This window comes from Schistocerca piceifrons, chromosome 8 (genome assembly GCF_021461385.2).
Source record: "Schistocerca piceifrons isolate TAMUIC-IGC-003096 chromosome 8, iqSchPice1.1, whole genome shotgun sequence".
Taxonomy (NCBI): Eukaryota; Metazoa; Arthropoda; class Insecta; order Orthoptera; family Acrididae; genus Schistocerca; species Schistocerca piceifrons.
In genome coordinates this window covers 391,126,777-391,143,457 of record NC_060145.1, presented here as the reverse complement: position 1 = coordinate 391,143,457, position 16,681 = coordinate 391,126,777, and the positions used below count along the sequence as shown (strand labels likewise).

Here is a 16,681-nt window from a genome sequence, read left to right as displayed (position 1 = left end):
CTCATATTACGTTAAAAGATGATGCTCAGCCTCGATTTTTTCGTGCTCGTCCAGTGCCTCACGCCCTCCGGGCACCTGTAGCAGATGAACTTCGTCGTTGGCAAAACAACAGTGTTATTCAACCCGTTTCAGCGAGCCAGTGGGCTTCTCCCTTAGTTATTATAAAGAAACTGTCTGGCAAGTTACGTTTGTGTGCTGATTTTAAGTCGACAGTTAATCCTCAGACTGTCATTGATTCTTTTCCTTTGCCTAGACCGGACGAGCTGATGGATAAGTTAGGGGAAGCTCGTTTCTTTTCCAAAATTGATCTCCGTGAAGCATATTTGCAATTGCCCCTCGACGAGCAATCACAACAGTATTTTGTCATAAACACGTCGTTGGGGTTGTTCCGTATTCTGTGTTTGCCTTTTGGTTGTGCGTCAGCTCCAGCTGTTTTTTAGCGTTTTTTGTCACAACTTCTGGCTAATGTGCCATCGTGTTGCAACTATTTAGACGATATTGTTGTGTCCGGTCGGACGCCTGCTGAACATTTCCGTAATTTGGAGTGTTTGTTTAAAGTGTTGTCTCAGGCAGGCCTACGTTGCAACATCGATAAATGTTCATTTTTCCTTACGGAGATGGAGTATCTGGGACATGTTATTAATGCTCAAGGCATTCATCCCTCCCAGTCACATTTAGCAGCTATTCGTGATTTGCCCGCCCCTCGCAATCTGCATGAATTGCAAGCAGTTCTTGGCAAATTGACATATTATATTAGGTTTATACCTAATGCATCACAGATTGCTGCACCGTTGCATCGTCTCCGCCGTAAGAATGTTCCGTTTGTGTGGTCAGCTGATTGCCAATCAGCCTTTCAGCAGCTTAAAGAGGCTTTATTGAATGATCATTGTCTGGTCCATTACGACCCTAACAAGCCTCTGGTGTTAGCTTGTGATGCCTCTTCTTTCGGTCTCGGTGCTGTGTTGTCTCACCGAGTCGGTAACACCGAACGTCCTATTGCGTTCGCATCTAAATTGCTAAACAAAGCTCAGTGTAATTATAGCCAATTGGACAAGGAAGCATTGGCTATTGTGTTCGGTGTCACAAAATTCCATCACTACCTCTATGGTAGACCATTCTATTTAGTAACAGATCACAAGCCCCTGACGTCACTGTTTTATTCGTCTAAACCAGTTCCTCAGCGGACAGCTCAGAGACTACAACGTTGGGCTCTTTTGTTATCACAATACCAGTATGAGATACTGTATCGCCCTACAGCTCAGCATGCAAACGCTGACGCGCTTTCTAGATTGCCGATTGCTGCGGATGATGTCTTCGATTCCTCTGACGACTCTTGCCATCAGATTGACGCCGATGAGCATCAATCCCTCCGGGATTTTCCGATTGATTATCGTCAGGTGGCACGTGAGACAGCTACGGATCCTCATCTGAGTTTACTATTACGTTTTGTTCAACGTGGTTGGCCGTCCAAGGCAAAGGACATATCAGATCCTGTGGTTCGTCGCTATTATCCGCAATGTCATCTGTTGTCTGTTTCGCACGGAGTTTTGCTGTTACGCACCGAGAATGACCAGCTTCGTGTAGTGGTTCCCCAAGTGCTCCAATCCAAGGTCCTCGACTTGTTGCATCAAGGTCATTGGGGAGTGGTCCGCACCAAGCAGCTTGCCCGCCGTCATTGTACATGGATCGGCATTGATAAGCAGATTACGCAGATGTCTACAGATTGTTCGACGTGTGCCGAACACCAAGCTGCTCCGCCTCAACGCTATTTTGAGTGGGCACGCCCTGCCAGTCCCTGGCAGCGAGTACATATTGATTTCGCTGGTCCATATTGGAATTCTCGTTGGCTCATCGTGATAGATGCATTTAGTAATTTTCCGTTTGTTGTGCCCATGCAGTCTACAACGTCTGCACAAACTATACAGGCGTTGACTTCACTTTTTTGTATTGAGGGTCTTCCAGAAGTTTTAGTGTCTGACAATGGTCCACAATTCACCTCTGCTGAATTCGAAAGTTTTTGTTCTGCCAATGGCATTCGCTATGTTCTTACTCCGCCGTTCCACCCTCAATCGAATGGTGCAGCGGAACGTTTTGTACGCACATTCAAGGATCATATGGACCGCCTTCGTGCTACGCACTCTCGTCAGCAGGCCCTCATCACGTTCCTGTCGTCGTACCGGACCACGCCACGCGACGGCCCTTCGCCTGCGGAGCTTCTCCATGGCCGTCGTCATCGCACCCTACTACGGTTGTTGCACCCCCCGGATCGACCTGCCGCTTCTGAGCATCGCACGCGTTTTCAGCGCAACGACGCCGTTTTTTTTTTTCAGAGTTTATCACAGTCGCCGTCGTTGGGAACGTGGTACCGTGCGTGATAAGTGTCCAGGGGCGCGGTTTTTATACTGTTCACGGTGCTACTGGGGTGCACAGGAGGCATCAGAACCAGTTGAGCCGCGCTGGCCGCCCGGATTCTGCCGCTCGTTCTTTGTCCACAGATTTGGTCCGTGGCGGGTTCCAGCCGCGCCTTCCGACTTCGCTGCCGCCCCCAGGGCAGCAGCAGCAGCCGTTGCCGCTACCACGCCGACAGCCCGTCCCATTGATGCCTCCCGCGCAGCTTCATCCGGGAGCGCCCCAGGTGGTCGCTCCGGCGCCTGCGGTCCCTCTTCAGTCGCCACCGCCTTCGGAGCTGATGGACGTCGACCCCTCAGCCGGGCCGCCATCCCAAGCGGTGGCTGTGCAGCCTGTCCTGCAGCCGCTTTCCTTGGGCACCCCCAAGGAGTATGACACCGCAGCGCCTTGTCCGGCGCCCACTCAGCAGCTGTCGACGCAGCGTCCGGAGACGCTGCCTCTCTTCGTGGGTCCCGACGCCCCGTCGCGTCCAGTACCAGAAGCTGCGCCCGTGGTCACAGGCGTGCACCCTGACCTCGGTTTTCAGTCGGTGTTTCCCGAGGCCCCGCGCAGCCAATGCTGGGGTGCGGACCGGGGACTGCCACCAACAACAGTCTCCGCCCCGGTCTCTTCTGCTACGCCTGCGGCCAGACCCCTCCCCCGCCGTCGGCGCTCGCCATGTCATTATTCAACAACGGTGCGGCGATTTGGGGGGGAGGAGTGTTATATCCTAGCCAGTAATGCCAACCGAGCCCGCTGCCAAAAGGTTGGCAGCATCAAAGTCCGGACGCCGTCCGCATAAGCAGCGCCAGCGATACAGGAAATCGCCGCAAGTCTGCGCGCGCCACCGCTGGCTTCTGGCTTCTTAAGCGCTGGAGTCGCGAGCGCTAGGACAGTTCTGTATTCGCCGCTCAGTTGTATACTCGCCACCGAATTGTGTACTTGCTAGTCAGTTGTGTGTTCATCGCAGCAGAGTTGTTGTTTGTCGTCAGCCGACACTGACCTAGCCGCTCCGACTCGAACTAGACAGAGTTCTGTAGACACGGAGTTCACTACTGTGTTTCTGTATCTTCGTTAATAAAGATAAGTACCGACTTTTATTTAATCAGAGTGTTTGGGTTTTCATCTTTCTGTTCACTGTTCCAGCGGACCGGTCGGCCCGCTATTAAAAGTGTGGCGGTGACTTCGTAAGCCGTTTCTACAGCGAATTGTTTGTCGCTACGAACGCCGCCACAAAAAAGCCCACACATAAAGTTATGTATGATATTTTATTTGTCCAACTCAGAACAGAATACCCAATAGACATGAATCAAAGAATAAAAACTTAACTTTCTAATGTCTGCTGCACTTGCATGGAGTAAACATCCCACACATCACTGGTTTCTTACACGTGCCCACAGGTCTATTTGTGACAACATCCATTACTTTAACTTGTGAATCATGTTACCAGGTATTATTACCATGTCTGCTATCAGATCCTTAACTTCCTGGGAGGTGTGTCTCCTGAAAGAATCCAGCACCAACATTTTCCTTCTGTTAAGCAAAGAGTGATGAACAACCTTCAATTAATCTAGCACCAGGTCATTTATCAACCAATCCTTTTCTTGGCATCTAAAGATATGCCAGCTTTTCCTTCGGTATTGTTTTCTTGTGAAGAGTCACATATGAAGGAAGCTTCCTTCGATGTACTAGTGTACCCAGCATTACTGTTATTCTGGCCGTTTAATTGCCACAAGTCCCTTACAGGAACACTTTTAATGCCCTTTACATCATTTCCTGATGTGGACGAAAATCAGTCATAAAATATCACAAGCGAAATCAACATCTTTTATAAGAAACTGTTTATTGATCTAGAAAGCAAGCCACATTGTAAATATCTTTCATTACAGACAACTGATGATGTTTTATTTCAATAAAATGAAATGTGTTTGGTGACAAAATATGGATTTTTTTGTATTTCAGAATGAAAACAGCCTTGGTTGCAAAAGCAAGACTGTTTTTATTCAGAAATACAATCAAAACTGGTTGCTGTGCCATCCTACCACAATGGAATAGAATAATTTTTATATTTTCTTGTGGGTGCAGAGATAGGTGTAAAATACCTTCAATGAGACATTGAGCATCCTTATTCTATTCATGCTGAAGGAGTAAGGTTCTATGACATGACTGGCTGACAAGATCACATGTCATGTAATTGGTTGACAGAAGCAAGGCAGCAGAATCTAACATGCATACTTCAAGATTTTTGTATTTATATTTACGTATTACCAAAGCATGCAGTTTCAACGTTATTCCACATTAAAGATCACACCAGAACACACTGTTTTTAGTATAGTTTCTTGAGCTGAACTCTCAGGAATTGCTACTCCATTACACAAAATCTTTACCTAATCGATTACACAATGTAAAAATGTCAAATCAGCAGCAGTTTGACATGCAAACGTAAGATGACCCTGTATTTTCTGAATGACAAATTTGGGGGGAAAAATCGTCTTATAACCAGGTAAATATGGTATGCAGTTTATAGCTGTATGCAAAGATTTAATTTAAGGACAATATTTTTAGAGTGGCTGTCAGAGTAGAGAAGTCTGTTAAGATTTCAGTAATTTTGTGAAACATCTGTACCTTTGGCAGTTAGTATACTTGAGTAACTGTTCATAACTGACGTTCAGCTAAGTTTAAGCAGCATTATCATCAGCAGTAATGGTACCGAGACAGTTCTCGATTTATTGGGGTTGGACTTTTATGGTTGAGGTGCTTCTGGGGCATCATGCAGCAGTGAACGCTACCCTTTTGATGAGTTTCAATTATTGTAAGTGGTATATGTAAATTCAAGGTGGGAAAGAGAGAAAAAAAAAAGGAAAGGAAAGGGAGTGGGTCATTGCTGCCAATTGCATCACATTCGTATAATCGCAAGTAGCCTTTCAGAGACAGAAATCTGTCAGACATGATGTTCTTATGAAATGACTACATCGTAATCTGAGTTGTAAATAGAGTTTAAGTTGTAGTCTGGCCAATAAACCAGACGGTGTCCAGGGCACATAGTCTGTTGTTCTTCATAATAAAAGTAGTTTTGTGGGAAGAACAGCTGGAAGATGTGGAGGTTCTGTCTCATATAAGGTAAAAGCATACTTAAGATAGCAGAAACCCTCACAAGGTATGTAGCCTCCCACGGGCAACCAATTAGCCACTGGTCCAGCATGTTACATAAATTTTACAGCTCCAATATTCTCTTTATTCTGATCAGGAATAATTTCATCTCTTGCTGAAAAATGGAGGGCATGTGTGCCTGTCCCATTTGCTTTTATCGACATTAGAGTTGGTTTCTGGTATCTTGGGGAGTGGGGTTTCATTCAGCTTTAAGACTGGTGGGCCAATGTTCCAAAAACCCATCTAAATGTCTTGTGATCATGGCTTAAGGCCTTGTGATGTTCCCTGATGGCACGTGTTTTCAAGCAGCTGTTAGATCAAAACTTTATAAAGTCCTAGCAGGAGGGAGCAATTTATGCAGTAGAAAATGGCCAACTGAAGTGCCTGCATTTAGCTCCTGAGATTGGTCGGCAGAATATCCTGGCTCTAAAATCATTTTTGCATAGCAGTTTTAGAGCTTGGGAAATCAGCTCTCAGTCAGCAGCCCTAAAAGGGAGCAGAAAGCAAGTTTTGTGCCTTCTGAAGCAGAGGTGGTATCTAACAATTGGTGGGCAGCCTTCGGGGATGTGGGCAGGAAATCATGATCTCTATAGAGTGAAAGTAATGTTTCAAGACTGTTGAGAGAAACAAGTATGGAGTGAGTGATCCTCAGCAATAAAGCTGTTTCAACTGTGTGGACAGCTTCGAAAGAGTTGCAATATGTTCTCAGGTGAAGGGTGTGGATTTCGGCTCGCTTTTTTGCCAATTTTCTTGGTGAACATTGCAGTGTAGTGGGCATACGTGTAATTAATAGGAAGGTATCATGCAACAGAATGTAGAGACATTAGCTAGCTGGAGGTGGTGCTTAATGAATGAATGAAATGGACCTGGCAATATCTCATACAAGACAATAAATTCCATTTGTTTCCATGAAACTTCAGGTTAGTGTTTTTGTGTGGGTCCTCTTCCTTTCTGACTTAAAACTGTTGATCTTATTAGTTTATGGAGCAAATTACAGGCAGGAGTTGCTGGAAGCCAGTTGGAGACAGTATAGTGACTGTAGCGTCCATTTTCAGATTTAATGGTCAGAGCTGATATCTTCTGAAAGTAGTTGGATTTGTACAGCAGATTTATTCATGGTAGAGGAGTACTGACAAACTGAACCCTCTCTCATGGGTCAAAGTGAGACTGGCAACCCTTATTTAGACTGATTTAACAGTGCAGCAATGCTGATGATTAATCCGTGTCCACCAATAAATGTTTCTGAGTAAATCTGTGGAGCAATATACCTTGTGAACTGTCTTGTTAACCACAGAACACAAAAAAGAGTACATTGATTCCAGCTGTAATTTCAACTGGGACAATGTGCGACACTACAGAAGCTCCAAGGATGAGACAGAAGGAAAATTTCAATGTTTGTTATCAGAAAAGTGTTCTTAAAAAAGAACACAATGTATACTGTAATAGAAATAATTAACAATATCATGTAACGATGTAATGAAATTGCAAGTAACATACACATATTAATATATCATCATTTATCTTACTAAATAACAACAAATACGCAATTTAATATTTTAAATATAATTTTCTTTTATTGTAAAACACCCATTATGCATCCCTATTCTACTGAAGCAAAAGTAACCCATTTCATGTTCTGAATCCTGGACTTAAGTTAGTTCCACATTCACACTCAACGTGCAAACACGTAAATATTTTCAAAAGAATATTACATTTTTAAAATAAACTGTACTATTTACACAAAATTATGCACAGTTCTTTACACAGTCAGCATGGACATTTCCATAAAGTCTTCTCGCTGTTACCAGAAACATTATTTTCACTTACAAAAACATACCAAACAGTTGCGGTACAATAATATGAAGAACACGAGTAATTAAAATGTCACACAATGTTAACAACTATCCTGTAAGTTCACTGCTGTGAAAGCTGATCATGCACTTTCTTCTGCAATGCAATATAAACTGCAACAATGTATGGTACTCAATGAACAAGTTAACTGATGATTTAACATCTTTCACAAATTTCTTCACTATTGTCCAGGGTTGCAAACTGGCATCATTTTTTTGTTTTTATGCTTTGCATCTCTGAAAGAGGCCCTTGTACTTCACTTTTTCATTATCAATGAGGCTCACCTTGTATTTCAGAGAAAAAAATGTCCTTTTTGCTGGATGCAAGGAGCATTCAATTTATTCAAAACTGAAACAAAAATAGCACAAATACCCAAGTCAGAAATATTTTGTTTATGATCAATGTATTAAAACAAGCAGCTTCTGCAACATACAAAACTTATAATTTTCAATGAGCTACTTGCAAATGAAATCCTTAGAAAACATCATACTACTACAAGAAATACAAAATGGAAAGATAACAGAAAATTTATAAATACTGACATTAACATAATAAAAAAAGGGTTCATACGCCACAGAGAGTGGCTATATGAACCTGAAAAAAGGAGCTGCAAACAAACTGCATTACTTACGAACTGAGAAAACTACGGTCAATTCAGAAACTAAAAAGCTAACATGAATGGTCCACTGTATTCGCCTCTGCCTTTCTAATCTTTAATAATAATCAAAATTCTTGGATGGAGCAATATGTAAAATAAGCGAGAGGCAATTACTCACCCGAGAAAACACCATTCATACTAGCATCCCAGTAGTAACTTTTTTCTGACAACAGTACACACATTTGCAAACACAGTCATGCAAACACATACTCCTGTGGCCATGATAAGACTAATTATTGACACTCGATTACTGAAAGCACTTGCCTGAGCTGATGGAGGTGAGGAGGGGGTATAGAAGGACGCAAGGAGAGGGCAGTGAGATAAGAGACAGGTACTGGGACATATGACTTCCCACGCGCATGACAAGGCAAAAAAAGTACAGAGGATACAACAGGAGATGTAGAAAGAGGGAGAGAAATGAGAGTGGTAAAAAGGGGAGGGGGAAAGCAAGAAAAGTGAAGATGAAGAATGAGAAAGGGAGGGGAGAGAGAGAAGGGAGAGAAGTTGAAGAGATAGATAGATATGAGGGCTATTCGGAAAGTAAGGAATGATAGGTCACGAAATGGAAACCACAGTGAAAATCAAAACTGTTTTATTTGCAACAGTTAGCTGCAACTTCCAGCTACTTATCTCCATAGTCGCCGATCCGACTTCGATGTTTCCGTAGTATTGTACCAACTTTCCAACATCCTTGTTATAGAAGGCCGCCGCCAGGGCTTTCTGCCAGTTCTCTATGCTGGCCTACAGCTCGTTGTCTATGCCAAAATACTGTCTTCATAGCCAGCAGTTCATGTGAGATGAAACTCAGAGGGAGACAATTACGGGCTGTATTGTGGGTAATCAAACATTTCCAATTTAAAACGATGCAGGAGAAACTTCATTGCCCCTGCAGAATGCAGCTGAGAATTTTCTTGAAGAGGAAAATGCACAACAGTTATGTAACGTTGGCAGCATAGCTTCAGGCAAAATTTCTCACAAGGCCCTTGTACTTGATGGGAGACACTATTGTTCTAGGTATCTTTATGTGCTCTCTGTGTGCTCAGAACTAAAAAGGACGATGTAATGCAATCGATGGGCACACTAGAGACACTGCCCACAACACCTGTGCAAAACGTCATCGGATTTCCACTATGGTTTCCATTTCGCGACCGATCATTCCTTACTTTCCAAATAACCGTCATAGATAGATAGATAGATAGATAGATAGAGAGAGAGAGAGAGAGAGAGAGAGAGAGAGAGAGAGAGAATGCCCACATGATGGAGGGGAAGAGGAACAGCAGCGGGAGAAGACAGTGCATGATATGGATAGACACATAGTGGTATTAACAGAACAGAGAAGGGAAAGGCAAGGCGAGGCAGTGGGAACAAGTTAGCAGAGATGTTTAGGCCAAGAGGATTGTGAGAGTATAGCATGTGTTAGATAGACAATTTCCATATGCATAGTACAGAGAAACTCGTGCTGGAATGGAGTATCCAAATGCCGAGCTTAGTGAGGCAGCATGCTCAGCAGGTGGATGGTCAAGTTTGCAGTTTGCTACAATTTGGCAGTGACCATTTATGTGAATAGACAGTTATTTGTCATGCCCACATAGAATGCTGCTCAGTAATTGCAGCATAGCAGAGACATAACAGGTCTGCTTTCACACATGGCCCTGCCTTTTATTGAGTACGAAATACCTGTGGCAGGAGGTGGTGGATGAGTGTATGGGACAGGTATTGCATCTGGGCCAGCTACAAGGGAATGACTTATGGGGTGCAGGATTGGAGTAGGGATGGAAAAGGATATTCTGCAGGTTGGGTCGGCGGCTGAACACTATGGAGGATGTGAGCAATATTTTGACTATGATATCCCTCATGTCAGGGCACGACACGAGGTTGTCAAACCCCTGGTGGAAGATACAGTTGAGCTTTTCAAAATCACAATAATACTGGGTGATCAGAGGAATATTTGATGGTGGCTGGTTAACAAGTTTACTGGAGCCAGAGGAGCAGACAGAATGGGAGATTTAATTATGGATGATCTGGATAGGATATTGTCTGCCAGTAAAGGCTCTAGTATTGGTATCAGTACATTTTGACACCTCCTGTTTTCCACTGCACATTCGGAGTCCCCAGATGACAGAAATGTAAGGAAGGCGTCCGTCTGATTATGACCCTTCTTCCCTTCCATCCAGTCACCTCGTATGATCTTTCATGAATTCATCACTTCAAACCTGGCCTCACCTTCCTTTCCTAAATCCCTCCCTGGTGAGTCCAACATCACTCCTGTGGAACACATTGCTATCTGTAAACTGAACAACAATCCAGACCTTCTCATTTTTCCTGCAGACAAAGGCTCCACCACAGTGGTCATGAATCATGGTGACTACGTGGCAGAGCTTCTGGCAACTTTCTGACACCTTCGCATACAAACTTTATGACCATGATCCCATCACCACAGAAGTGCAACATGACCTCAAGCAGCTTTTGAAGGCCTTAGTTCAATCTCAAAACCTGACACCTGAATCTATCTCTCTCCCCACACCAGCAACCCCATGCACTCCTACCTTTAACCTACTCCCTAAACTCCACAAAACTCTTCCTACTGGTCATACCACTATGACTGTACACAATGCTCCAACCAGTACAGACCTCTACCTTTATTGAGCAACACCTCCACACCATTGTCCATAACCTCCCATCCTACATTCAAGACACTGCTCACTTCCTTCACTGCTTCTCCACAATTCCTGTCCCTCTACCACAAGACTCCTCATTGGTCACTGTGGATGTTACACCCTTATACACCAACATCCCCTGTGTCCATGGCCTTTCAACTATGGAACACTACCTTTCCCAACATCCTCCTGATATCAAATCCCCATTCTTTCTTAATCCTCCTAGCCAACCCCAACCTGATCCACAATTATTTCACTTTTGACAGCCAAATCCACCGACAAATCTATGGTACTGTGTGGTAACGTCCTACTCCAACTTATTTCTGGGCCATCTGGAGCACTTCTTCCTATCCAGTCAATACCTAAAATCTCCTGTCTGTAGATTCATTGACGAAGTTTTCTTCTTCTCGTGTCATGGCAAGGGCAACCTTTGCTCTTTCTTCCGTAACCTCAACACTTATTCCCTAATCCACACCGAGCGAGGTGGCGCAGTGGTTAGCACACTGGACTCGCATTCGGGAGGACGATGGTTCAATCCCGTCTCCGGCCAACCTGATTTAGGTTTTCCGTGATTTCCCTAAATCGCTTCAGGCAAACGCCGGGATGGTTCCTTTGAAAGGGCACGGCCGATTTCCTTCCCCATCCTTCCCTAACCCGAGAGTGCGCTCCGTCTCTAATGACCTCGTTGTCGACGGGACGTTAAACACTAATCTCCTCCTCCTCCCTAATCCACTTCACTTGGTCCTTCACAACTCACTGAGCCACCTTCCTAGATGTCGATCTCCACCTCTCCGGTGGATCTGTAGATATGTCTGTCCATATTGTGTGCATCAACCACCGACAGTACACTCTGACAGCTGTCACACATTCCATGTCAAAAAGTGTCTTCTTTACAGCCCAGCTATCTGTGGATGCCACATCTGCAGTGGAAAGCAGGAGTTGTTGAAATATAGTGATAACTTTACCAAAGCCTTTACAGACAGACATTGTTTCCATCTCATCTATAAACAAGCCTCCTGTGTCAACCGCTTCTCGGACACCAGTGAAACTGTTAACAAGCCACTGGCCAGCACTCACACTCCTCTGATCACCTAGTATCAACCTGGCCTTGAAAAGCTCAGCCACATTCTCCATGAGTGCTTTAACTAACTCGCATCATACCCTGACATGAGGAATATCCTATCCAAAATCCTGTCTACATTCCCCAAAGTAGTATTCAACGACCCACCCAACCTACAGAATATCCTTGTCCATACCTACCCCAATCCTATCTCAAACTTGCACCCCATGGATTGTTCCCTTATTGCTGGGTCACTTGCAAGACCTGTCCCATGCACCCATTCACTAACACTTACCACAGTCCAGTCACAGGCATTTCCTATACAATAAAAGGCAGGGCCACGTGTGAAATCAGTGCCACATGTGAGAGCAGCACTGTTATATATCAGCTATGCTGCAATTACTGTGTAGAATTCTATGTGGGCATGGCAAGTAACAAACTGCCTACTCACATGAATGGCCACTGCCAAACTGTGGCAAACTGCTAACTTCACCATCCAGTTGCCAAATATGCTGCACTCCACAACACAAATGACTTCAACAGCTGCTTCACTAAGCACGGCATCTGGATATTCCTTTCTGGCACAAGTTACTCTGTACAATGCAGATGGGAATTCTCTCTCTAACACGTCCTATGGTCTTGCAGCCTCCCTGGCCTAAACATCTCTGCTAACCTGCTCCCACTATATCATTTTGCCTTTTCCCTTCTTTCTTTTGTCCATACCACTCCTCTGTCTGGATCATGCACTGCCTTCTCCCTGCCTCTTTCTCGCTGCCCTCTCGTTGCATCCTTCCCTACCCTCTTCCAACCTCCATCAGCTCAGGCAACTGCTTTCAGTATTCAAGTATCAATAATTAGTCTTGCCATGGCCGTGGGAATGTATGTTTGAGTGTCTATGTGTGTACAATTGTTGGAAAAAGATCTACCACTTGAAAGCTACTGAGAATGATGTTTTCTGTTATGTGTTAAAATGTTCCACTGATTGATCTGCTATAGGTGAGTGTTTGCCTTCCCTTATTTTGGATATTTCTAATCTTTAACTACGTTACAACTCATGAAGGAAAAAATCATTGACAATAAGGCAGCAATTATGAGTAGTGCACCTCAGTTGAAGCGAATAGTAGAACAGCCTACATAGATAATCATGTTAAAAAGGTAACATTAGTTACGAATACCAAATGTTTCGAATTACGTCTATGGTATTTACAGGCGAATATTTACACAAATGGTTGTTAACGATTCTTTGCTGTTTTATTTTGTGTTTCTCTTGCAAGGCTGTCTCTAATTGGTACTCCATGCACCTAACCATACATGCCTAAACATAATCATTTATAAATATTAAGTTTCTGACACTGTGTTCTGTTTTGAAGTTGCTGTTAACCCAAACTGTGTATATGGTATTGCAGTGCCTGTGTTATTCTGATGATGATGCACTGCGTCAACCACAGCTGTTATGAAACAAATCAGACAAATTCGCAATTGCGAATAATGACTACCACCAACCGTAAACTGGAATGATGACAATGAAAATTTGTGCCAGACTGGGATTCGAACCCGGATTTCCCACTTATCGTGAGCAGTTGCCTTACCATTTGCCTATTCATGCACAACTCACGGCCAGACCCAAACATCCATATGTCATCACCATGCGTCTATGATCTGAACTTGCACATCCATACAGATCAGACACAGTGCTTAAAAGTCGAATGCCCAGTAGTGGCATATAAATAATTATTGGGAGATATCGGGCATGCGACTTTCAAGTGCAGTGTCTGATCTGTAGGGGAATACACATAATGGATGTGTGAGTACAGATTGTAGACACATAGCTGACGACATATGGAAGTTTGGGTCTGGCCATGAGTCGTGCACGGACAACCAAATGGTAAGGCGACCATTTGCGATAAGCGGGGAAACCGGGTTCGAGTCCCGGTCCAGCTCAAATTTTCATTGTCATCATTCCATTCTACAGCTGACGGTAATCATTATTTGCAATTGTGAATTTGTCTAATGCAAACTGTGTATTGTTTGTATTTTTTACTACAAGTTTGAAAATCCTTTTCAGCTAAAAGTTTTCTGTATTCATGACATTTGTACAACTGGTGTTGGACCATGATCTTTGACTTAAACAGATTGTAGTGTTAAACGAAGTCATTTGCAGAATTCTTTTTTAAGTTTCTTTGCATAACAGTGCACACTATGTGTTTTCACTTTATCATGAGTATTCACTTTAAAGTGATAAAACTTGCTTTTAAGTCAGCTTCACAAACAGATATATTAGAGTGTTCATTGCAGTGACAATTTTGGTTGCAGATTGGGACTGCCAAGAACAATTTACTGTTTGGGAAATATGCTATTCGAGAGGACGACGGTTCAATCCCGCGTCCGGCCATCCTGATTTAGGTTTTCCGTGATTTCCCTAAATCGCTCCAGGCAAATGCCGGGATGGTTCCTTTCAAAGGGCATGGCCAACTTCCTTCCCCGTCCTTCCCTAATCCGATGAGACTGATGACCTCGCCGTCTGGTCTCCTTCCCCGAAACAACCAAACATGCTATTTCAGTTCTGAGGAGGTCCCATGATATAATATTCCAGAATTTCATTGTGTTGCGTCCACATACAGCATAGCATTGCTCAGAATATGTTTTAATAGTTTATGTCACTAACCACTCCATTCCATACACTGAATGGAATTTTGTTTGGAAACCTATTTTTGTATTGCCTTGAAACTTTTTGTAATTATGGGGCTGCAAAAATGAACAGCAGTATGGTGTTACTTTCTTGACAATTAAAATGATTCACATGTATTGTTCCATCTCAGCTGCACATTTTAAAATTAGATTACATGTTTTGACCATTCTGGATCATCTTCAGATCTAAGTAGTTGCATCAGTAACCAGTGTTGTCTCCTCAGAACCACTTATAGGAGTACAATCTCACAACAAACAGTACTCTGATATGTGGTTCTGAGTAGACAAGATGGGTTGCTGACACAACTACTTATATCTGAAGATGATCCAGAGTGAACAAAACAAGTAATCTAATTAAAAATGTGCAACTGAGACAGAACAATAGATGTTAATTACATTAACATCTAACCAGTTGCTAAATCTCTCAGGATAATTATGGCAGTTATAGTTTCTTGTTAACATTTGATCAGTGAGAAAATAGTACTGTATGTTCAAGGAGATACGAAAATTTTACAATCCTTCCTTACACAAAGTTTATCATAGATGGCTATACAAAGAAAAGCAACACCCAGGAGAGTGTTGAACTGTGCATTTCTATGCAATAAAAAAAAGACATACAAAAATGTTTCTAATTTGACTGCTATCAGTAATACAAATTATATAAACAATGTAAAGAAAAGATATATTGCTACTCATCTTAAAGAAGACACATTTAAGTTGCAGACAGGCACAATTGGGGAATAAACATTATAATTTGCGCTCCAATACCCCTACAGTATTTTTAGTGATGTAAAACTTTATAATATTAATTGTTGTTAATATTTCATATGACTCCAATATAAAAGTGCACCTTTGCACCCTTGGTTACATAGCAGAGTATACTTTAAAAATAAAATAATATCTGTGATGGAAATTACTAATAGAAAATTATCAAATGTGATCCACATAATAACTGAACTACAGAAATGTTACATTAGGATTTTAATGAAATTAATGTAAGGTTTCATATTCACATTTGATGTACTACCTCACTGGCAGCAATGTTATCTCCTCAATAGCCTTAATTTATTTCTAGTATTGAATTAACAAATTTTAAACTATTGAATGAGATAAAAGAGAGATCTCCAAGTAACATGCAGAGTGAAAGCCATAGAATACTATGAGGTAATGGAATAGACAGGAAAAACAGACTGTGAAACAAATATATGATAAGCTTAATGTAAATTTTAAAGACAATTACAGTAAACACGAAATTATTGAACTTAGACAAATTTATAAAACATCAGATACACGAGCAAAAAATGGAAGTAGGCTTAAAAATATAAAACTCAGAAAAAATGACAGTCAACTTCTGAATAGTAGGTACAAAGCAGGCAGAAACTGTGATGTAGGAACTAAAGAGCATTCAAAATACACTACTGGCCATTAAAATTGCTACACCATGAAGATGACGTGCTACAGACGCGAAATTTAACCGACAGGAAGAAGATGCTGTGATATGCAAATGATTAGGTTTTCAGAGCATTCACAGAAGGTTGGCGCCGGTGGAGTCACCTATAACGTGCTGACATGAGGAAAGTTTCCAACCGATTTCTCATACACAAACAGCAGTTGACTGGCGTTGCCTGGTGAAACGTTGTTGTGATGCCTCGTGTAAGGAGGAGAAATGCGTACCATCACATTTCAGACTTTGATAAAGGTCGGATTGTAGCCTATTGCGACTGCGGTTTATTCTATCGCGACATTGGTGCTTGCGTTGGTCAAGCTCCAATGACTGTTAGCAGAATATGGAATCGGTGGGGTCAGGAGGGTAATACGGAACGCCGTGCTTGATCCTAACGGTCTCATATCACTAGCAGTCGAGATGACAGGCATCTTATCCACATGGCTGTAACGGATCGTGCAGCCACGTCTCGATCCCTGAGTCAACAGATGGGGACATTTGCAAGACAACAACCATCTGCATGAACAGTTGGACGTTTGCAGCAGCATGGATTATCAGCTCGGAGACCATGGCTGCAGTTACCCTTGATGCTGCATCACAGACAGGAGCCCCTGCGATGAACCTGGGTGCACAAATGGCAAAATGACATTTTTTCGGATGAATCCATGTTCTGTTTACAGCATCATGATGGTACCATCCGTGTTTGGTAACATCGCGGTGATCGCACATTGGAAGTGTGTATTTGTCATCGCCGTACTGGCGTATCACCTGGTGTGATGGTATGG

At 42.9% G+C, this 16,681-nt stretch overlaps 1 protein-coding gene across 1 annotated transcript in view; it reads right to left on the bottom strand.

The window, feature by feature from the left end:
- Window positions 1-7,085: 7,085 nt before the first annotated feature.
- LOC124711978 (eukaryotic translation initiation factor 4H) overlaps window positions 7,086-16,681 on the bottom strand; it is a 67,792-nt gene continuing 58,196 nt past the window's right edge. The window contains exon 7 of the transcript XR_007005553.1: window positions 7,086-7,737. The gene's annotated coding sequence lies outside the window, so the exon portion shown is untranslated. The remainder of the gene's footprint in view (window positions 7,738-16,681) is intronic.